This window comes from Diplotaxodon limnothrissa, linkage group LG15, assembly GCF_057381915.1.
Source record: "Diplotaxodon limnothrissa isolate DT_005_m linkage group LG15, D_limnothrissa_male_GT1.1, whole genome shotgun sequence".
In the NCBI taxonomy this organism is placed as follows: Eukaryota; Metazoa; Chordata; class Actinopteri; order Cichliformes; family Cichlidae; genus Diplotaxodon; species Diplotaxodon limnothrissa.
In genome coordinates, this window is record NC_140610.1 from 34955321 (window position 1) to 34974089 (window position 18769).

The following is an 18769-nucleotide window of genomic DNA, read 5'->3' on the forward strand; positions in this document are numbered from 1 at the left end:
TCAGTTAAAAATAAACAGTCAAGTTTATTATCTAAAATTAAATCATTAATAATAAAAGACTTGTTCAACAGAGAGCGGACATTTAAAAGTGCCATACTGATTGAGACTGGTGGATTTTTGACAATAGAGTTCAGTGGATGTTGACATCTTTGAAGAGGCCGGAGGTTATTAATGTTTTTGGAGTTACTGGATTTATGATAATTCTGTTGCTCTCTGTTTGTGATTATGACGGGTATTGTGTTGACTGTGGGAAAGAGAGGTCCGAGTCCAGAGTTTTGTGTATTACTGTTAAAAGTGGAACAAATATAGGAGCTGGGACCAGGGGAACATCAGTCAGTGGCAGACAGATCAGCAGGTAATGTCAATTTGGGGTAGTGACAGGGCGATGTGCGGGAGTGCTGTACGCCAAATGCCAAATTGGCGGACAGCAAACGGCGTCCCCAGGCGTTGAGGTGGAGCCCGTCTGCCCCAAAAAGATGTCTCCTCTCCCAGAAGGCATCAAAATTGTTAATAAAACCCACGCCGTGGGAGACACAGGCGGAGGAAAGCCAGGTGTTAAGACTGAGCAGCCGGCTGAAACGGCCTATCCCTCTGCCACAGGTGGGGGTGAGCCCGGAGATAAAAGCACTCACCTGCAACTGACCAAGGAGGCTGAAGAGTTGGAGGAAGTCCAACTTCAGCAGCTCAGATTGCTGTTTGGGGATGTCATTGGTGCCGATGTGGATGATGAGCCGGTTAACCTGTGGGTGGGATGCCAGAATGTTGGGAATTCTGTCCACTATGTCAACAACAGTGGCTCCTGGGAACGACAGCGTGAGCGCCCCCCTTATCCGCACGTTCCTGACGATGGAATCCCCGAGGACCAGCGTGGAGAGAGGAGGTGCTACCGGGGGCTGCTGGCCATCTGAGACGCCCGCGCCGCGGCACCGGGGGTGTTCAGATGGAGATGCGCCAGCCGGACTGCGTGAGTGACTCCCAAGTAGCCGCGCTGTGGGTCCTCTTCTCCGAGAAGCCGGGGTAAAGCACAGCTCTCCGCGGTGAGTTTGCACCACAGCGTCGGGTTGCCCACTGCGGCTCCGGGGGCGTAGTGGTGGAGATGGCGCAGACCTCAGCGACACAGCGGGATGGCGAGGGCTAGCGGTCAGAGGAGGAAAGTCCACAGGATCCAGGACATTGAATTTATTCTCCAGTACTACCGCGCCGGAGGGGTGAGGGTGCGAGAGACTGATCCTCCTGCCCCCTCTGCAGCCACCACGCGTCTCAACCACGGTCCATGGCGCTGGTTGGAGTGGAGCTGACCAGAGCCTTGGATCTGGCCCCTAGCTGAAACCAGGAGTTCTCGTCCTTGGCAGAAGCACCAGCGACGAAAGTTGAGAGCCTGTGTTAACTGTTGGCGGGATCTTGGGACACAGCAGCTGGATGGTGCACTGTGTCGGCTAGCTCAGCGCTAGTAGCGGTGGTTTGAGCTTTGCCAAGGAGGATCGTGTCAAGTTCGCATTCAGCCCCCTGGATTTGGTATAGCGTGGATATCCTTTGTTCCAGCTCGATCACTTTTTGGCTCAGGTTGATGCAGCTTTCACAGCTGGATGTTGAGGTAAGTGGTGCCATTCCGGAATCTCTTACCGGCGACAGCGTCAGAAACAAAAACAGAAACTGCCACTTTAGCTTGCGTTAGCTAAAAAGTCAGTCGTGACGCAGCAAGAAAAGAGTTTCACTAAAAGTTCACTAAAATGACCGTGAACTTGGATGCCAGTGGATCTAAAAATAAACTCCACAGTTTTTGCGCATTCACGCTCAAGTTGCTTTGAAGGCGAAGGTGCAGATTGAGATTGAGTAGGAGGGATAGATGTCATGCGTACTACATCACAAAAGTGGATATTCCATCATTAATAAATACATGCATCAATTTTTTTGTTTTACATCAGCGAAAAGAAAATGAAAATCAGGAGGACCAGAAACCCCTCCCAAGAGAAATGTAATCAGATCTATTAAAGATCAGGCACCACAGCGCCCACGGAATTGTAGTTCTGTTCCACATTTCAACACAAGTTTTTTAACAAGGAATTATTTGACACAATTGTAAACAAAACTACTGACCTAAGGACAGTCGCTCCCTTTAGAGGGGAATTTTGATGCTTTTGGTCATATGGTTGATCTTGTCAACAGCCTTAATAATGACATATCACTATAAATGCCATCTGGTTAGGCTTAACCCAGGGGACAGGTAGAACTGTATGAATTATTATTATGGCTTGAATATTTTATACACCACTTAATTTAAACTATGAGGGCCTGAAGGCCTACCTTCCTATGAGGAAATTATATCTCAGTGGGGGTATACCACTGAGATATAAGTGGTAGAAATAAGTGGTAGATATAAGATATAAGTGGTAGAAAGGCAGTACACCACCAACAAGCTATAGCTTGTTGGTGGTGTACTGCCTTTCTACCTGCCCATCTGTTTTTAGATGGAAGTAGTGTCAAATTTTTGCAAATTTGCCCTCCGCGAATCGCTACCTTATCGTGGTGGAGGGGTTTGTGTGTCCCAGGGTGAGGGACCAGACAAAGAGCAATTCAGAAGACCCCTATGAAAAGACCATCAAGGGAACAGTTCACCCTGCCCGGGATAGGGTTACCAGGGCCCCACCCTGGAGCCAGGCCCAGGGAGGGTGCCTGAGGGTGAGCGTCTGGTGGCTGGGCCTTAGTCCATGGGGCCCGGCCAGGCACAGCCCGAAAAAGGGACATGGGCTCATCTTCCGTAGGGGTCGGATGCAATGTGAGTCGGGCGGCAGCCAGGAGCAGAGGCCCTGGCAGACCAATTCCCGGCTACCAAGACTGGCAATTGGGACATGGAATGTCACCTCTCTGGTGGGGAAGGAGTCTGAGCTAGTGCGTGAAGTTGAGATATACTGGCTAGATACAGTCGGGCTCACCTCAACACCTGGGCTCTGGAACCAGTCTCTTGGAGAGGGGATGGACTCTGTCTTAGTCTGGAGTTGCCCCTGGTGAGAGGCGTCAGGCTGGGGTGGGTATTCTAATATCCCCTCGGCTTGCTGCTGGTATGTTGGGGTTTCTCCCAGTGGACAAGAGGGTTTGTTCCCTTCGCCTTCGGGTCAGGGAACGGGTCCTGACTGTCATTAGTGCTTATGCGCCAAGCGGCAGTTCAGAGTACCCAGCCCCTGAGTGGGGCACTGGAGGGACATGCTATGGGAGTATGGTGTGTCTGGTCTGTTGCTACAGGCCATTCAATCCTTATACAACCATCGCAAGAGCTTAGTCCACACAGCCAGCAATAAATCAGACACATTCCTGATGGACATTGGACTGCCCTTTCTCACTGATTCTCACTAATTTTTATGGACAGAGTTTCTAGGTGTAGCCAAGTGGCAGAAAGCCTATACTTGGGTGGTTTCAGAATCTTGTCTCTGCTTTTATTGGATAGTGTGGTTCTGTTGTTTCCATCAGGGAGTGGCTTCCAGCTTGCACTGGAGTGGTTTGCAATCAAGTGTGAAGCGGTGAGAATGAGAATCAGCACCTCCAAGTCTGACACAGTAGTTCTCAGCCGGTACCCACTCCAGCACAGGGGTGAGTAACTGCCCAAATGGAGGGCAAAATCTATGGCCCTGTCCATAATCTGTTTTGGTGGCTGTTGTTGTCTGTGCCTTTAAGTCTTTGCAGGTCCCGGAGTGGATGAGCTGACGGCTGCTGACTGGTCCCCTGGCCATGTGATCTTCATTCAAATCCCTCACCAGCAGTTGTCCCGGGGCAGCCACTGACAGCAGCAGCAGACCTGACCCTGGCCTCCAAAACCTGAGACTTTTGTGCCTGTGACTTTGTGCGACTTTTTTGGAGTTTTGTATATAGTGTGTACATTAGTTTTCATTGTAAATAGCCTTGTAAATAGCACTGCAACAGAAGGGGTGAGCTGCCTTATTGTTTTTCCTTGCACTGTTTTCTCCTGTTTATTTCAGTTAGGGAGTTAGGTGTAGCGCTTGTCTTTTGTTTGATATTTGATTTCACATAGGGTTGTAGACAGTGTTGGGTAAGTTACTTTAAAATAGTAACTTAGTTACATTACTAGTTACTTCTCTCAAAAGTAACTCAGTTACTTCAAGTTACTCGTTACTTTCAAAGTAACTAGTTACTAGGGAAAGTAACTTTGGTTTTACTCAGAATTCTCTTGTTAATGTGTTGCTTCCATAACTTTGCCAGTCTTCTAGCTTGCTTACCTGCCACAAGTGCACTGTGCCACCTACCAATAGAAAGGAAAAGATAATGTGCATATTTCCACGAGAGAAATCCCACGCCTGGACCGTCATTTACTGCTGCCATGATTCTAGCCTACGTCACAGTGTCATGTGCGCCTTTTACATCCAACACAAAAACTGCAGTCGTGGTGCTTTCGATTGTACTCAGAACTCGGAAATTCTGCCTTCTGAATAGGAAGATGTAGGCAACACCAGACTGCAGATGAGCTGCATACAGAGCTGGACTGGGACAAATAAATCGTCCCGGGCATTTTGACTAGAGACCGGCCCACCATTATAGGAAAAATCATAACGCCTTTGAATGAAAATAAACACTGTTGTGACAGTGATGTACACTGTTTTGATGGTATATATGCATCAATCTATCAATCGTTTGTTGTAAGATTCAGATAATTATTTTTTAAAAGCGAGACATTTTAAATGAGAATAAGAAAGAAAAGTATTTCTTTGTGCCCCCCTTTCCCTGTTAATGCCCTACATGCCCCCCTGGCAACACTTTGCTAGATCCGCACCTGCACAGTTACCAGCTGTCAGCTACGTAAAAAAGGATCCTGGTGTTATTTGTCTCTCAGAAACAGTTCATAACTTCCCTTCAACTCATTCATGTCACCTAAAAGGTAAACCTGTTTCTCCATCACTGTTCAGCTCTGATGATTCAGTAAGGACATCTCCTGGTTTCATCTTCATGTTTCCCTCTCACCAGATAACCAAACCGACATCATGACCAGCAGCTTTTTTGCAGCTGTGGCTCCAGCAAACATCAGCTGATACTAGAAATTAATATGAAATAAATTCTAACAATAGCTGATCAAGCTTAAACGTGCTGCTGTTGTTTAGCGCGACATCCGCTGGTTTCCTCTTTCTGGCGCAAAGTGAGCGATAAACAAACAAGAGAGAAAAGACGATCAGCTGATCATTGATCAGTTTCATGATTGAAGTAGAAACGGGAGAGGGAGGGGAGAGGATGAGAGAAGAAGAGGCAGCTGTGCAGCAAAGACACAGAATAACTCCAGCTTTGTGTCTTTTTCATTGTAGCTGAATTACGGGACAAACTGTTCCTTTTCACCTCAATAAGAAACGCGTAATATTTTCTCTGAATACCAGACGGGACGGTTGGCAACTCTAATAACTTATGAACAAAATAAAGTGCAACATCATTAACTTCATAGCACCCACCCAGCTAGAAACTCCGTCATGCTAGCTAGCACGCAGTACGGAAAAAGTCAGAATAACGAAAATAAACTCCACCTAAACTTGGTTCATATCTGACCCAGAGAGACTGCAGGTCATAACTTCTTACCTGAAGTTCAGTTCACACTTGGACCGGCGGCCGCCTCGGGTCTCTTTTCCTTCTGCTTCCCTTTTCCTTCATCCACCTGCTGGCCTCCACCACTTGCTAATGTTACTGAATCTGTGGAAGCTCCGCGATAGCCACCACACGAAGTAACGAGTAACGACCCTATCTAAATCCCAGTAACGAGTAACGCGTTCCTGATTTTGGCATAATAACTAGTTACCGTGCTCGTTACCACAATAATAACGTAGTTACTGTAACGCGTTACTTAATAACGCGTTAGTCCCAACACTGGTTGTAGATAACACCTCCTCCTGACTTAGCTTGTTTTGTTTGTTATTTTGGCCTTTGTTCACCCCGGAGCTTCATTTTTGCAGTGCAGAAAAATAAATCACGATTCACTAAGAAATTGGTTTCCCTTTGTGTATGGTTTTGGGGACCAGGGCGGGGCAATTCTTTCAAACTTGTGTTGCGTTCCTGTACCCCTAGACTGGGGCGTAACAGTCCTCTTCAGGACTGAGGCTAGAGGGGAGAAGACAATCTACAGATGCATTACTGCAGCTGCAGTAATGCGTTCCATGTACCAGTCCATTGTGGAGAGAGCAGAGCTTAGAAGCCAAGCTCTCGATTTACCAGCCAGTCTATGTCCCCACCCTCACCTATGGTCACAAGCTTTGGGTTGTGATCAAAATAGCAAGATTGCTAATACAAGTGGCGGAAATGAGCTTTCTCCGAAGGGTGGCTGGCCTCTTCCTTAGAGACAGGGTGAAGAGTTCAGCCATCCTCGAGGGACTCAGAGCAGAGCTACTACCCCTCCACATTAAAATGAGCCAGTTGTGGTAGTTTGTGCATCTGTCAAGGATGCCTCCTGGGCACCTCCTGGGTGAAGTGTTCGAGGACTTCCTATTCTACAGGTGCATGTCCCACTGAGAGGAGATCCTGGGGCAGACCAAGAACACACTGGAGAGATTTTATTTCTCTGCTGACATAGGAATGCCTTGGTGTCCCCTTAGACCAGCTTGAGGTGTCAGGGGAAAGCAAGGCTGGGTTTCTCTACTTAGGTTGCTGTCCCTGCAACCCAGCCCCCAGATAAGTCAAAGAAGATGGAAGACAAATACCTATGGATTTCCATAGGTATTTGTTTACTGACAGCTGGGGTTGTCTATAGGCCAATACAAGGCAAATTTGAGAGGGGTTTTCGACCTACACAAATGTGTAACATAACTATAATAATACAATTATATTATTATAATTATGTTTGGAACTGACCCAAACTTAATTTTTTTTCCATTTTATCCATCTAGGCACTATCAGAGCAGATTCACTTCGATCTCCACCTCTACCTATACAGGGAGTGCAGAATTATTAGGCAAATGAGTATTTTGTCCACATCATCCTCTTCATGCATGTTGTCTTACTCCAAGCTGTATTTGCTCGAAAGCCTACTACCAATTAAGCATATTAGGTGATGTGCATCTCTGTAATGAGAAGGGGTGTGGTCTAATGACATCAACACCCTATATCAGGTGTGCATAATTATTAGGCAACGTCCTTTCCTTTGGCAAAATGGGTCAAAAGAAGGACTTGACAGGCTCAGAAATGTCAAAAATAGTGAGATATCTTGCAGAGGGATGCAGCAGTCTCAAAATTGCAAAGCTTCTGAAGCGTGATCATTGAACAATCAAGCGTTTCATTCAAAATAGTCAACAGGGTCGCAAGAAGCGCGTGGAAAAACCAAGGCGCAAAATAACTGGCCATGAACTGAGAAAAGTCAAGCGTGCAGCTGCCAAGATGCCACTTGCCACCAGTTTGGCCATATTTCAGAGCTGCAACACCACTGGAGTGCCCAAAAGCACAAGGTGTGCAATACTCAGAGACATGGCCAAGGTAAGAAAGGCTGAAAGACGACCACCACTGAACAAGACACACAAGCTGAAACGTCAAGACTGGGCCAAGAAATATCTCAAGACTGGTTTTTCTAAGGTTTTATGGACTGATGAAATGAGAGTGAGTCTTGATGGGCCAGATGGATGGGCCCGTGGCTGGATTGGTAAAGGGCAGAGAGCTCCAGTCCGAGTCAGACGCCAGCAAGGTGGAGGTGGAGTACTGGTTTGGGCTGGTATCATCAAAGATGAGCTTGTGGGGCCTTTTCGGGTTGAGGATGGAGTCAAGCTCAACTCCCAGTCCTACTGCCAGTTTCTGGAAGACACCTTCTTCAAGCAGTGGCACAGGAAGAAGTCTGCATCCTTCAAGAAAAACATGATTTTCATGCAGGACAATGCTCCATCACACGCGTCCAAGTACTCCACAGCGTGGTTGGCAAGAATATAAAAGAAGAAAAACTAATGACATGGCCTCCTTGTTCACCTGATCTGAACCCCATTGAGAACCTGTGGTCCATCATCAAATGTGAGATTTACAAGGAGGGAAAACAGTACACCTCTCTGAACAGTGTCTGGGAGGCTGTGGTTGCTGCTGCACGCAATGTTGATGGTGAACAGATCAAAACACTGACAGAATCCATGGATGGCAGGCTTTTGAGTGTCCTTGCAAAGAAAGGTGGCTATATTGGCCGCTGATTTGTTTTTGTTTTGTTTTTGAATGTCAGAAATGTGTATTTGTGAATGTGGAGATGTTATATTGGTTTCGCTGGTAAAAATAAATAATTGAAATGGGTATATATTTGTTTTTTGTTAAGTTGCCTAATAATTATGCACAGTAATAGTCACCTGCACACACAGATATCCCCCTAAAATAGCTAAAACTAAAAACAAACTAAAAACTACTTCCAAAAACACTCAGCTTTGATATTAATGAGTTTTTTGGGTTCATTGAGAACATGGTTGTTGTTCAATAATAAAATTATTCCTCAAAAATACAACTTGCCTAATAATTCTGCACTCCCTGTAGTTTAGCAGTGCTTCCCTGAGCTCACCTCCTCACACCTGAAGGTACTTGTTAATCGTGAGGGTTAGGAGATGGCTGTGGTGATCCAAAATCCATCCTGTTTGTTCACAGAACCCCTCTGTTCCTCAGCACAGCCAATAGTTTCTGCCTGCTCAGCTTGCCTTCTTCCCAGCCGCACTTTGAACAAAATATAAATAGAATACAACAGGAATAAATATCAAACAGGAGACATATATATGGTAAATGGTCTGTATTTGTATAGTGCTTTACTTGGTCCTAAGGACCCCAAAGCGCTTTACACTATACACAATCATCCACCCATTCACACACTGGTGATGACAAGCTACATTGTAGCCACAGCCACCCTGGGGTGCACTGAGAGAGGCGAGGCTGCCGGACACTGGCGCCACCGGGCCCTCTAACCACCACCAATAGGCAACGGGTGAAGTGTCTTGCCCAAGGACACAACGACCGAGATATATATCTATATATATATATATCTATATATATATATATATATATAAAAAAAAAAAACACCCAGCACGCCCCTGCGGGCGGTTTATCCTTCAAGCTCGGGTCCTCTACCAGAGGCCTGGGAGCTTGAGGGTCCTGCGCAGTATCTTAGCTGTTCCCAGGACTGCGCTCTTCTGGACAGAGATCTCCGATGTTATTCCCGGGATCTGCTGGAGCCACTCGCCTAGCTTGGGAGTCACCGCACCTAGTGCTCCTATTCATGTAGCCCCTTCCGCCGGGGTTACTTGCGTAGTGGCATTCCAACAACGCCCTGTTTTCGTCTCTTGCCCACCGATGCCTTCTTAGTAAAAGTAAAACAAGAAGGCATATATATATATATATGTACTGTGGGGCAAAAAAGTATTTAGTCAGCCACCGATTGTGCAAGTTCCCCCACCTAAAATGATGACAGAGGTCAGTAATTTGCACCAGAGGTACACTTCAACTGTGAGAGACAGAATGTGAAAAAAAAAATCCATGAATCCACATGGTAGGATTTGTAAAGAATTTATTCGTAAATCAGGGTGGAAAATAAGTATTTGGTCAATAACAAAAATACAACTCAATACTTTGTAACATAACCTTTGTTGGCAATAACAGAGGTCAAACGTTTACTATAGGTCTTTACCAGGTTTGCACACACAGTAGCTGGTATTTTGGCCCATTCCTCCATGCAGATCTTCTCGAGAGCAGTGATGTTTTGGGGCTGTCGCCGAGCAACACGGACTTTCAACTCCCGCCACAGATTTTCTATGGGGTTGAGGTCTGGAGACTGGCTAGGCCACTCCAGGACTTTCAAATGCTTCTTACGGAGCCACTCCTTTGTTGCCCGGGCGGTGTGTTTTGGATCATTGTCATGTTGGAAGACCCAGCCTCGTTTCATCTTCAAAGTTCTCACTGATGGAAGGAGGTTTTGGCTCAAAATCTCACGATACATGGCCCCATTCATTCTGTCCTTAACACGGATCAGTCGTCCTGTCCCCTTGGCAGAAAAACAGCCCCATAGCATGATGTTTCCACCCCCATGCTTCACAGTAGGTATGGTGTTCTTGGGATGCAACTCAGTATTCTTCTTCCTCCAAACACGACGAGTTGAGTTTATACCAAAAAGTTCTACTTTGGTTTCATCTGACCACATGACATTCTCCCAATCCTCTGCTGTATCATCCATGTGCTCTCTGGCAAACTTCAGACGGGCCTGGACATGCACTGGCTTCAGCAGCGGAACACGTCTGGCACTGCGGGATTTGATTCCCTGCCGTTGTAGTGTGTTACTGATGGTGACCTTTGTTACTTTGGTCCCAGCTCTCTGCAGGTCATTCACCAGGTCCCCCCGTGTGGTTCTGGGATCTTTGCTCACCGTTCTCATGATCATTTTGACCCCACGGGATGAGATCTTGCGTGGAGCCCCAGATCAAGGGAGATTATCAGTGGTCTTGTATGTCTTCCATTTTCTGATGATTGCTCCCACAGTTGATTTTTTCACACCATGCTGCTTGCCTATTGTAGATTCACTCTTCCCAGTCTGGTGCAGGTCTACAATACTTTTCCTGGTGTCCTTCGAATGCTCTTTGGTCTTGGCCATGGCGGAGTTTGGAGTCTGACTGTTTGAGGCTGTGGACAGGTGTCTTTTATACAGATGATGAGTTCAAACAGGTGCCATTCATACAGGTAACGAGTGGGGGACAGAAAAGCTTCTTACAGAAGACGTTACAGGTCTGTGAGAGCCAGAGATTTTCCTTGTTTGAGGTGACCAAATACTTATTTTCCACCCTGATTTATGAATAAATTCTTTACAAATCCTACCATGTGAATTCATGGATTTTTTTTTCACATTCTGCCTCTCACAGTTGAAGTGTACCTCTGGTGCAAATTACTGACCTCTGTCATCATTTTAAGTGGGGGAACTTGCACAATCGGTGGCTGACTAAATACTTTTTTGCCCCACTGTATATATATATATATAAAAACTTGCATCGTGATATTGAGTCTGCTTTTTAGGTTCATTTACAATAAAGTTATTACATCCATCTTAGCTTTTCTTCATGCCTCCTTCTTTATGCCTCCCTGTTAACCCTCTCCAGTATTTTTTAGTATTTATTTATTTATTGTCATTGTCAAGAACAATGAAATTGCGTTTGGGGCTTCCATACAACCCAAAAAAAAGAAGAAAATAATAAATACCCCTTAAAACCCAAGTGTACATATTTAACCCAGTGTGACTCCAATGCAATAAGACAATCCTTAGCAATAATGTTCGTAGAAATTCAGACAAAGACCTGAGAAACATGACAAAATACAACAATGCAACCCATTCAATATTATTGTACTGTGAGATATGATATCAGATATGATAGTTATCTATTTAAGAAAGAGGGGGGGGCAGGAGGGGGAAGAGAATAAAGATATGATGCACCAATGCAGACCAGTTCATTGCTATTAAGAAGTTGGATATGGTTATTGTCCGTGAGAGGGGGGCAGAGAGTTCAGGAGCCTCACAGCCTGTGGATACAGGCTGTTGGCCAGTCTGGATGTTCTGGCCTGTATAGACCTGTACCTTCTCCCTGAGGGCAGCAGATGGAAAAGGTGGCGCGCAGGGTGATGTTGGTCCCGCAGGATACTGTGCACCCTCCTCAGACAGCGAGTGGGGAAGATATTACTGATCTCTGGCAGACTTGTTCCAATAATTCTGCCAGCTTCTTTCACCACCCGCTGGAGTGCTTGCTGATCGGCCTTGGTGCAGCTGGGGAACCACACTAGAAATCCATACGTCAGAACGCTGCTGATGGCACAGTTGTAGAAGTTCAACATCAGAGATCTGGGAATGTGTGCGCTCCGCAGTCTCCTCAGGTAGTAGAGGCGCTGTTGGGCCTTCCGTACAACTGAGGTGATATGGTTGCCCCAGGACAGGTCCTCGGTCACAGTTACCCCCAAGAATTTAAAACTGCTCACCCTCTCCACCGCCTCACTGCCAATGAAGAGAGGCAGATGGTTGTTATGGCCCCTCTTCCGGAAATCTACAATGATCTCCTTGGTCTTTTTGGTGTTTAAGACCAAGTTATTGTCGTGGCACCATGACTCTAGTTGTTGCACCTCTGTCCTATAGTTTGTCTCATCATTGTTGGATATAAGTCCGAGCACTGTGGTGTCATCTGCAAACTTAACAATGAGATTGGACGCGCAGGAGGAAATACAGTCATGGGTGAAGAGAGTGTATAGCAGAGGGCTCAGAACACACCCCTGAGGGGCACCGGTGTTGACCACAAGGGTGGAAGAGGTGTTCTTACCCACTCTGACACTCTGTCTACGGTTAGTGAGGAAGTCCACAATCCAGTTGCACAGAGAGGAGTTAAGTCCCAGTTGGTGGAGTTTGGGACGGAGTTTGTATGGCCGGATGGTATTAAAAGCCGAGCTGTAGTCTACAAAGAGGAGCCGTGCATAGGTGTTCCTGTGTTCCAAGTGCTTCAGTAATGTGTGCAGCACTGTGGCGATCGCATCCTCGGTTGACCGGTTCTCCCTGTATGCAAACTGGTGCGAGTCCAGGGATGGTGGAAAAGCAGACGTTGCAGATTTGCAACAGTTAAGACCTAACAACCTGATTACGCCACATACATATTTTATGAGGTTTTTTTTACTCAGAAGTACCACTGCAGGACTTGGTTGTGCATTAGCAACAAAAAACTTAATTCGGGCCTGAGAGGGTTAAAACAAGAATTGAATTTAAAATCCTTCTCCTCACAAGGTCTTAATAATCAGGCCCCATCTTATCTTAAAGAGCTATCATATCATTCCAATAAAGCAGTTTGCTCTCAGACTGCAAGCTTACTTGAGATTCCTAGGGTCTTTAAAAGTAGAAAGGGATGCAGATTCTTTAGCTTTGGTAAACATCTTATACAGCGCTTTTCTACTCTCCCAGAGCAGTCAAAGTGTTTTATACAACATGGCACATTTGCTCATTCACACAATTACTACGCTTTATGTTTGCTTACTTAACATGCAGACTGGGGGAGCCAGGGATCAAACTACTAACCTTCCAATCAGTAGATGACCTGCTCTACCTCCTGAGCAACAGCCACCCTTCTAAGCTTTTAAGCCCCACTTCTATGGAACTAGGCCACAGTTCGGATATCAAAATAAGATCAGAATACTTTACTAATCCCATAGGAAATTATGTGGTCACAGTTGCTCCAAGACATTAAGAACAGTAACTAACTAAACTAAATTACTAAACTAAACTAAACTAAATATCCCAGTATAGGGCAAAATGAAAAGCAATTTGGTTTCGAAAGATTTGCCTGGTACCTTTTATCAGCTTGCTTCTATTTGTGTGAGACTTAATGAACACCACCAAGAACCTCAGCATTTCCCAAGCCTGTCAGTCGAAGTAGGGACCCTGGGGGGGTAAACTCAAGAATGAATCTTCCCTACCTCAGCTAATGAGTCCTGCAACTCAGGAATTGAAAATTACTCTATTCTTCTATGTGCTTTTAATGATTCTGGGGCAAAACAAAACTTTTTGCATATAAATCTGCCTTAAGAGCTTAACATCCCTCTTACATCTTTTTCCTAAGATCTTGCTACAACCAACCATAATACAAAACAATTCTTGCTTCTGCTCTTGGGTAACCATTGTGAGTACTTAACTCTGTTCATTTTTGATGCCCCCCACACCTGTTGTCCTTGCACACCCCTTGCTTCAAAAACATAATCACTGATTGGTCCAACAATAAATGTCTGGCAGAAGCCCCCATCTGCAAGATCTTCAACCCCCACTTTTGACAGAGCTTTGACAGCATTCTGAGGGAGACTGAGAACATTGAGCCTGAATGGTCTTAACATCCCTCTTACATCTTTTTCCTAAAATCTTGCTACAACCAACCATAATACAAACCCCATCTTGCTTCTGCTCTTGGGTAACTATACCCATCACCATTTTATATAACTATAAAATCACCAATACACGTTCACGCTGCCATATATTGAACACACCTTGATTATCCCCAGATCGTGGCACCTAGTTTTGAACCTTCCCCATCTATCATGATCTTGCTGAAGTTTTTGTAAGAATCTGACTTTCTCTCTCCCTCCACATGAACTGTGACTGTGCAAGAGACCTTCTCCCTGGCACCCCACAACCCAAAACCTGAAAGAGAAGCCATGGAGCTTCTCTTTCAGAAGCACGTTGTGTAGCTCATAAAGCTTCTCTTCATGAGCCATGGCTCATAAATCCATGATTCATAAGCCATGGCTCTTGTGTCCTAACTCAGTTGAAAATAAGGGCTGATCACAAGTGAAGGAATGTGCAGAGCTATTTCAGCTCCACAAACAGCCAATCTGCAGTTTGTGGCAATACCGCAGACCTTGTCAAACGCAAACAAAAGTAAATCATGACACATAATATGATGAGTTTATGATGAGGTGAGCTGAAAAGGAGGAGAGTACAGAAAGAGAAAATATGGAACTGTTGGCAACATGTAGCACTGTTCTTGAATTTTAGAACGTGACTTAATGTCTAGGCAAGGTGTGCGTGTGGTGATGTCTAACCAACGGGAATTCCCCACATCCCCAAAACTACAGAATCCCCTTAGTTCAAATGTACATTTTAAATAAGTTATGAAATAAATACATGCTGGAATAAATAGTTGCATGTGTTTAGCTTGGAGTAATATGTGTGTCACAATATGTGTCACAAATGTGAGGGTAACCTAACCTGCTGGCTCACTGAGCAAGGGGCCAGGTGTCAGCTGGGATGTGCAACAGAGGTCACTTCTGACTGCTACTTTGGCATTTTTGGTATTGAGTCCTGGTTCATTAGAAAGGGATTAAATGGGCTTAACCCTGCTGGAAATGCCAAATCTGTGCAAAATAACCGGACACTTCCAGGCAAGGTGTATGTCCAATATAAAGAAAAGCACACATGAGCGGGGTGGCTATCCGACTGTCATGGTGACTATGTTGGACTTGGACTGCACACAGACCCTGGTCCACCAAACCCTTGTTCGGGCAGGGGCATTGTTGGAGGCAGAGTGGGTGGAGGTCAGGTGTGTGCCTTGGGTCATACACAAATGTCCCATAGTGTCGCTATAAAATATAAATAAAATATAAGGGTAGAATATATAGAGTCAAGGCAGCAGTTAGCTCGCACCTGACACATTAATTCTGGGGACAGACTGGCTGGGATTTCATAACCTGTTGGGGTAATATGTGGGGATGTTTTTGTGACCAATTGTGCAGTGTAGTGTCTGTGTTGCACTCAGTGGGGAGACGAGGTTGTCCAACCTTGACTCTGTGGAGGAGACAGCAGGGCCTTCTTGCGAGGCCCTGCCACCTCTAGCAATTTACTCTAAAGGAAATTTCCCACTAGAGCAATTTTGTGATGAAAAAGAGATACTGATTTGACCAGGGGACATTGTTCAGGTTTCACACACTAAAAGAAATGTACAAATTACTGGGCATTAAATCTTTTTAGACCAGTGACTACCACCCTCAGACTGAAGGGTTGCTGGAGCAGCTGAATAAGACTTTAAAATTCATAATTTGTACGTTAATTAACACAGACGAACGCAATTGGAACTGCTAATTAGATCCTACGTTGTTTGCAGTGTGGGAGGTTCCTCAGGCCACCATGGGATTTTCGCCCACCGAGTGACCGTTCAGCCGGAAGTCACAGGGGATGTTGGACCTAATTAAAGGAAACTGGAAGAAAGCTCCAAGCCCAGCTAAAAATGAAATTCAGTGCCTCCTGGACCTGAGAGCAAACCTGCACATGTTGGAGAGGTTGTCACAAGAGAATGTGCTCCAGGCCGAGGAACATCTGAACATCTGCACTGTGGTGCGGCCACAAGGTGGTTGGTGCCTGTCATGGTGGTAACCCCCGAAACAAATGGTGGACACCAGAGGTGAAGGAAGCCAGTAGGCTGAAGAATGACAGGTACTGACAGGCCAAGTGGAATGCGGATCGGACAGTGGCTAAGGCCAAAACTTGAGAGTGAGAGGAGTTTAGAGAGGCCAAGGAAAAAGACTTTCAGACTGCCTCAAAGACATTTTGGCAAACCGTCGGGCAACTTGGGAGGGGGAAGTGGCGTTCTACCTGTACTGTGTATAGTGCAGGTGGAGCGCTGCTGACTTCGACTGAGGACCTCCTTAATCCCACTGGCACGTCTTCCGTGGTGGAAGCAGGGTCTGGGGACAAGGGGGATGACTCACCTAACTCTCGGGGTGAGGTCACTGAGGCAATTGGATGGATGTTGTAGGAATGTCTTGGTTGACACAACTCTACAATGTTGTGTTGAGATCAGAGGCAGTGCCTCTGGATTGGCAGACCGGGGTGGTGGCTCCTATCTTAAAGGGGGACTTGGGGGTGTGTTCCAACTATGGGGGAACACACTCCTCAGTCTCCCTGGGAAGGTCTATAGCAGAGTGCTGGAAAGGAGAGTGCATCTGTGAGTCGAACCTCGGATACAGGAGGAACAATGCAGTTTTCGTCCTGGTCATGGAACACTGGATCAGCTCTTTATCCTTTCAAGGCTACTTGAAGGTGCATAGGAGTTTGCCAAACCAGTCGACATGTGTTTTGGACATGTATAAGGCATGTGACCGTGTGCCTCAGAGTGTCCTGTGAGAGGTGCTTCAGGAGTATAGGGTGTCTGGGCCCTTGCTACGGGCAATTCAAACCATATACAACCTTTGCAAGAGCTTGGTCCGCATACCCTGCAATTAGTCAGATTCATTTTCAGTGGGTGATGAACTAGGTCAAGGCTGCCATTTGTTCCCGATTTTGTTTAGAATTTTTATGGACGGAATTTAGGAGTAGCCAAGTGGTGGAAGGCTTTCACTTGGGTGGTCTCAGAATCTCAACTCTGCTTTTTGTAGATGATGTGGTTCTATTGGCTTCATCTAGTGATGGCCTCCAGCTCACACTGGAACAGTTTGCAGCCAAGTGTGAAGTGGTCGGAATGAGAATCAGCACCTCCATCGTCCTCAGCCGCAAACGGATGGAGTGCCCATTCCAGGTCAAGGACGAGTTCCTGCTTTAAATGGAGGAGATTAATTATCTCGGGTTCTTGTTCACTAGTGACGGGAGAAGGGAGCAGAAGATCAATAGATCAATAGATGGATTGGGGCTGTGGCCACAGTGATGCAGACGCTGCACCGGTCCGTCGTGGTGAAGAGAGAGCTGAGTGTGAGAGCTCTTCATTTTCCAGTCAATTTACATCCCCACCCTCACCTGTGGTCACAAGGTGTGGGCCGTGACTGAAAGAACAAGATCGCAGATACAAGCGGCGGAAATGAGCCTCCTCCAAAGGGTGGCTGGCCTCTCCCTTAGAAACAAGGTGAGGAGTCCAGTCACCCAGGAGGGGCTCAGAGCAGAGTTGCTGCTCCTCCACATCGAAAGGAGCCAGTTGAGGTGGTTTGGGCATCTGTCAAGGATGTCTCCTGGGCGCCTCCTGGGTGAGGTGAGGAGGAGGACTCAGGGCAGACCCAGGACATGCTGTAAGGACTATATCTCTCTGCTGGCATGGGAACACATGGGAACCGGTGTTTCCACGGACAAGCTGAAGGAGGTCATCATCGGTGTCTGTAATAAAGCAACAACACATGTACCAAGCTGAGTATCTAATAAAGTGGCAACATGAGTATCTGAACAGATATGATTACGATTAAGTGCACTGCATTCTCTGTTGTGGCTATGGGTTGTTTATAACTCCTGAAGGTCTGTCTAATAATTTGACAATAAATTTTAAGTATGCTGGTGTTAGATTTGTTGAAACTGACTGTGTGATTTGCTGTTATTTGCTAATTTCTGAGGCAGGATTGACGGACTGGTGATAGAGAAAGTGATTTTTTTAGAGCATAATATATTATTTCGGGGATTCCCTTCTATTACATAATGAACCTTATAGAATAATGTTGTTGTATTATGGAAGTTGGGCGTTTGCCATTTGTAGTGAGACTAGTTCTTAAACAGCACTTTTCTACTTTACCTAAGCACTTACATGCCTCATTCACACAAGCACTTTTTCCAAAGCGTTCCAGCAAACATTCTCTCTGATGTTAAAACTGAGAGTGGACCACTATTATTCCATTAGTCTTTTTGTTAACTTTGATGTGTGTGTGTTTTTTTAAGGTGTAACCTACAGACAAGACTGTGAGAAATTTTGTGGAGGCACCCAGTGAAAAGTTTTTAGATAAGTATACTCAAGACTATCTGTTAAACAACTGCTCAGAATTATAAAATAGGTTTTGGGAATAAAGTCTTAAAAGAATGTGTGAAAGTACATTGTAAAAGTATTTTAATAATAATTAAATGTGTTGTGTGAGGCTTTAGATATTGCTTCTTCCTCAAGGACACTGAGGACTTACCATCGTTAAGCCCTGGAGTTTTGTTTTGTGACTTTTTTTGAAGAAACTGGAATTGGAAAAAATAAAAGAAGCTTTGGAAAAGGAAAATCTAAAACCAGTAAAAACCAGAGGTGGAGTTTAGTTAAAGAAGGCATGCTGAATGATGGTGTTGTGCACATGGACGTTGGGCATTAAGTGTCTGGTATCTGATTTTCTGCATAACTTGTAGTTGTTCCCTAAATTTAATAAGAGCGATTCAGAGAGTTTTTTTTCAGTGTTTGAATGTTTGGCTGTGGCTCTGTTGCACTGGAGTTTTTACCAGCAATACACAAGGAGGTTATTCTTCTTTGAGCAACACAGACTGTTTTAATCTGCTGTTCTGAAGTAGTACTAGATGAAAGTAGCCATGTGACAGATTTTCAGGTGAGACAGAATTGGCTGTAGC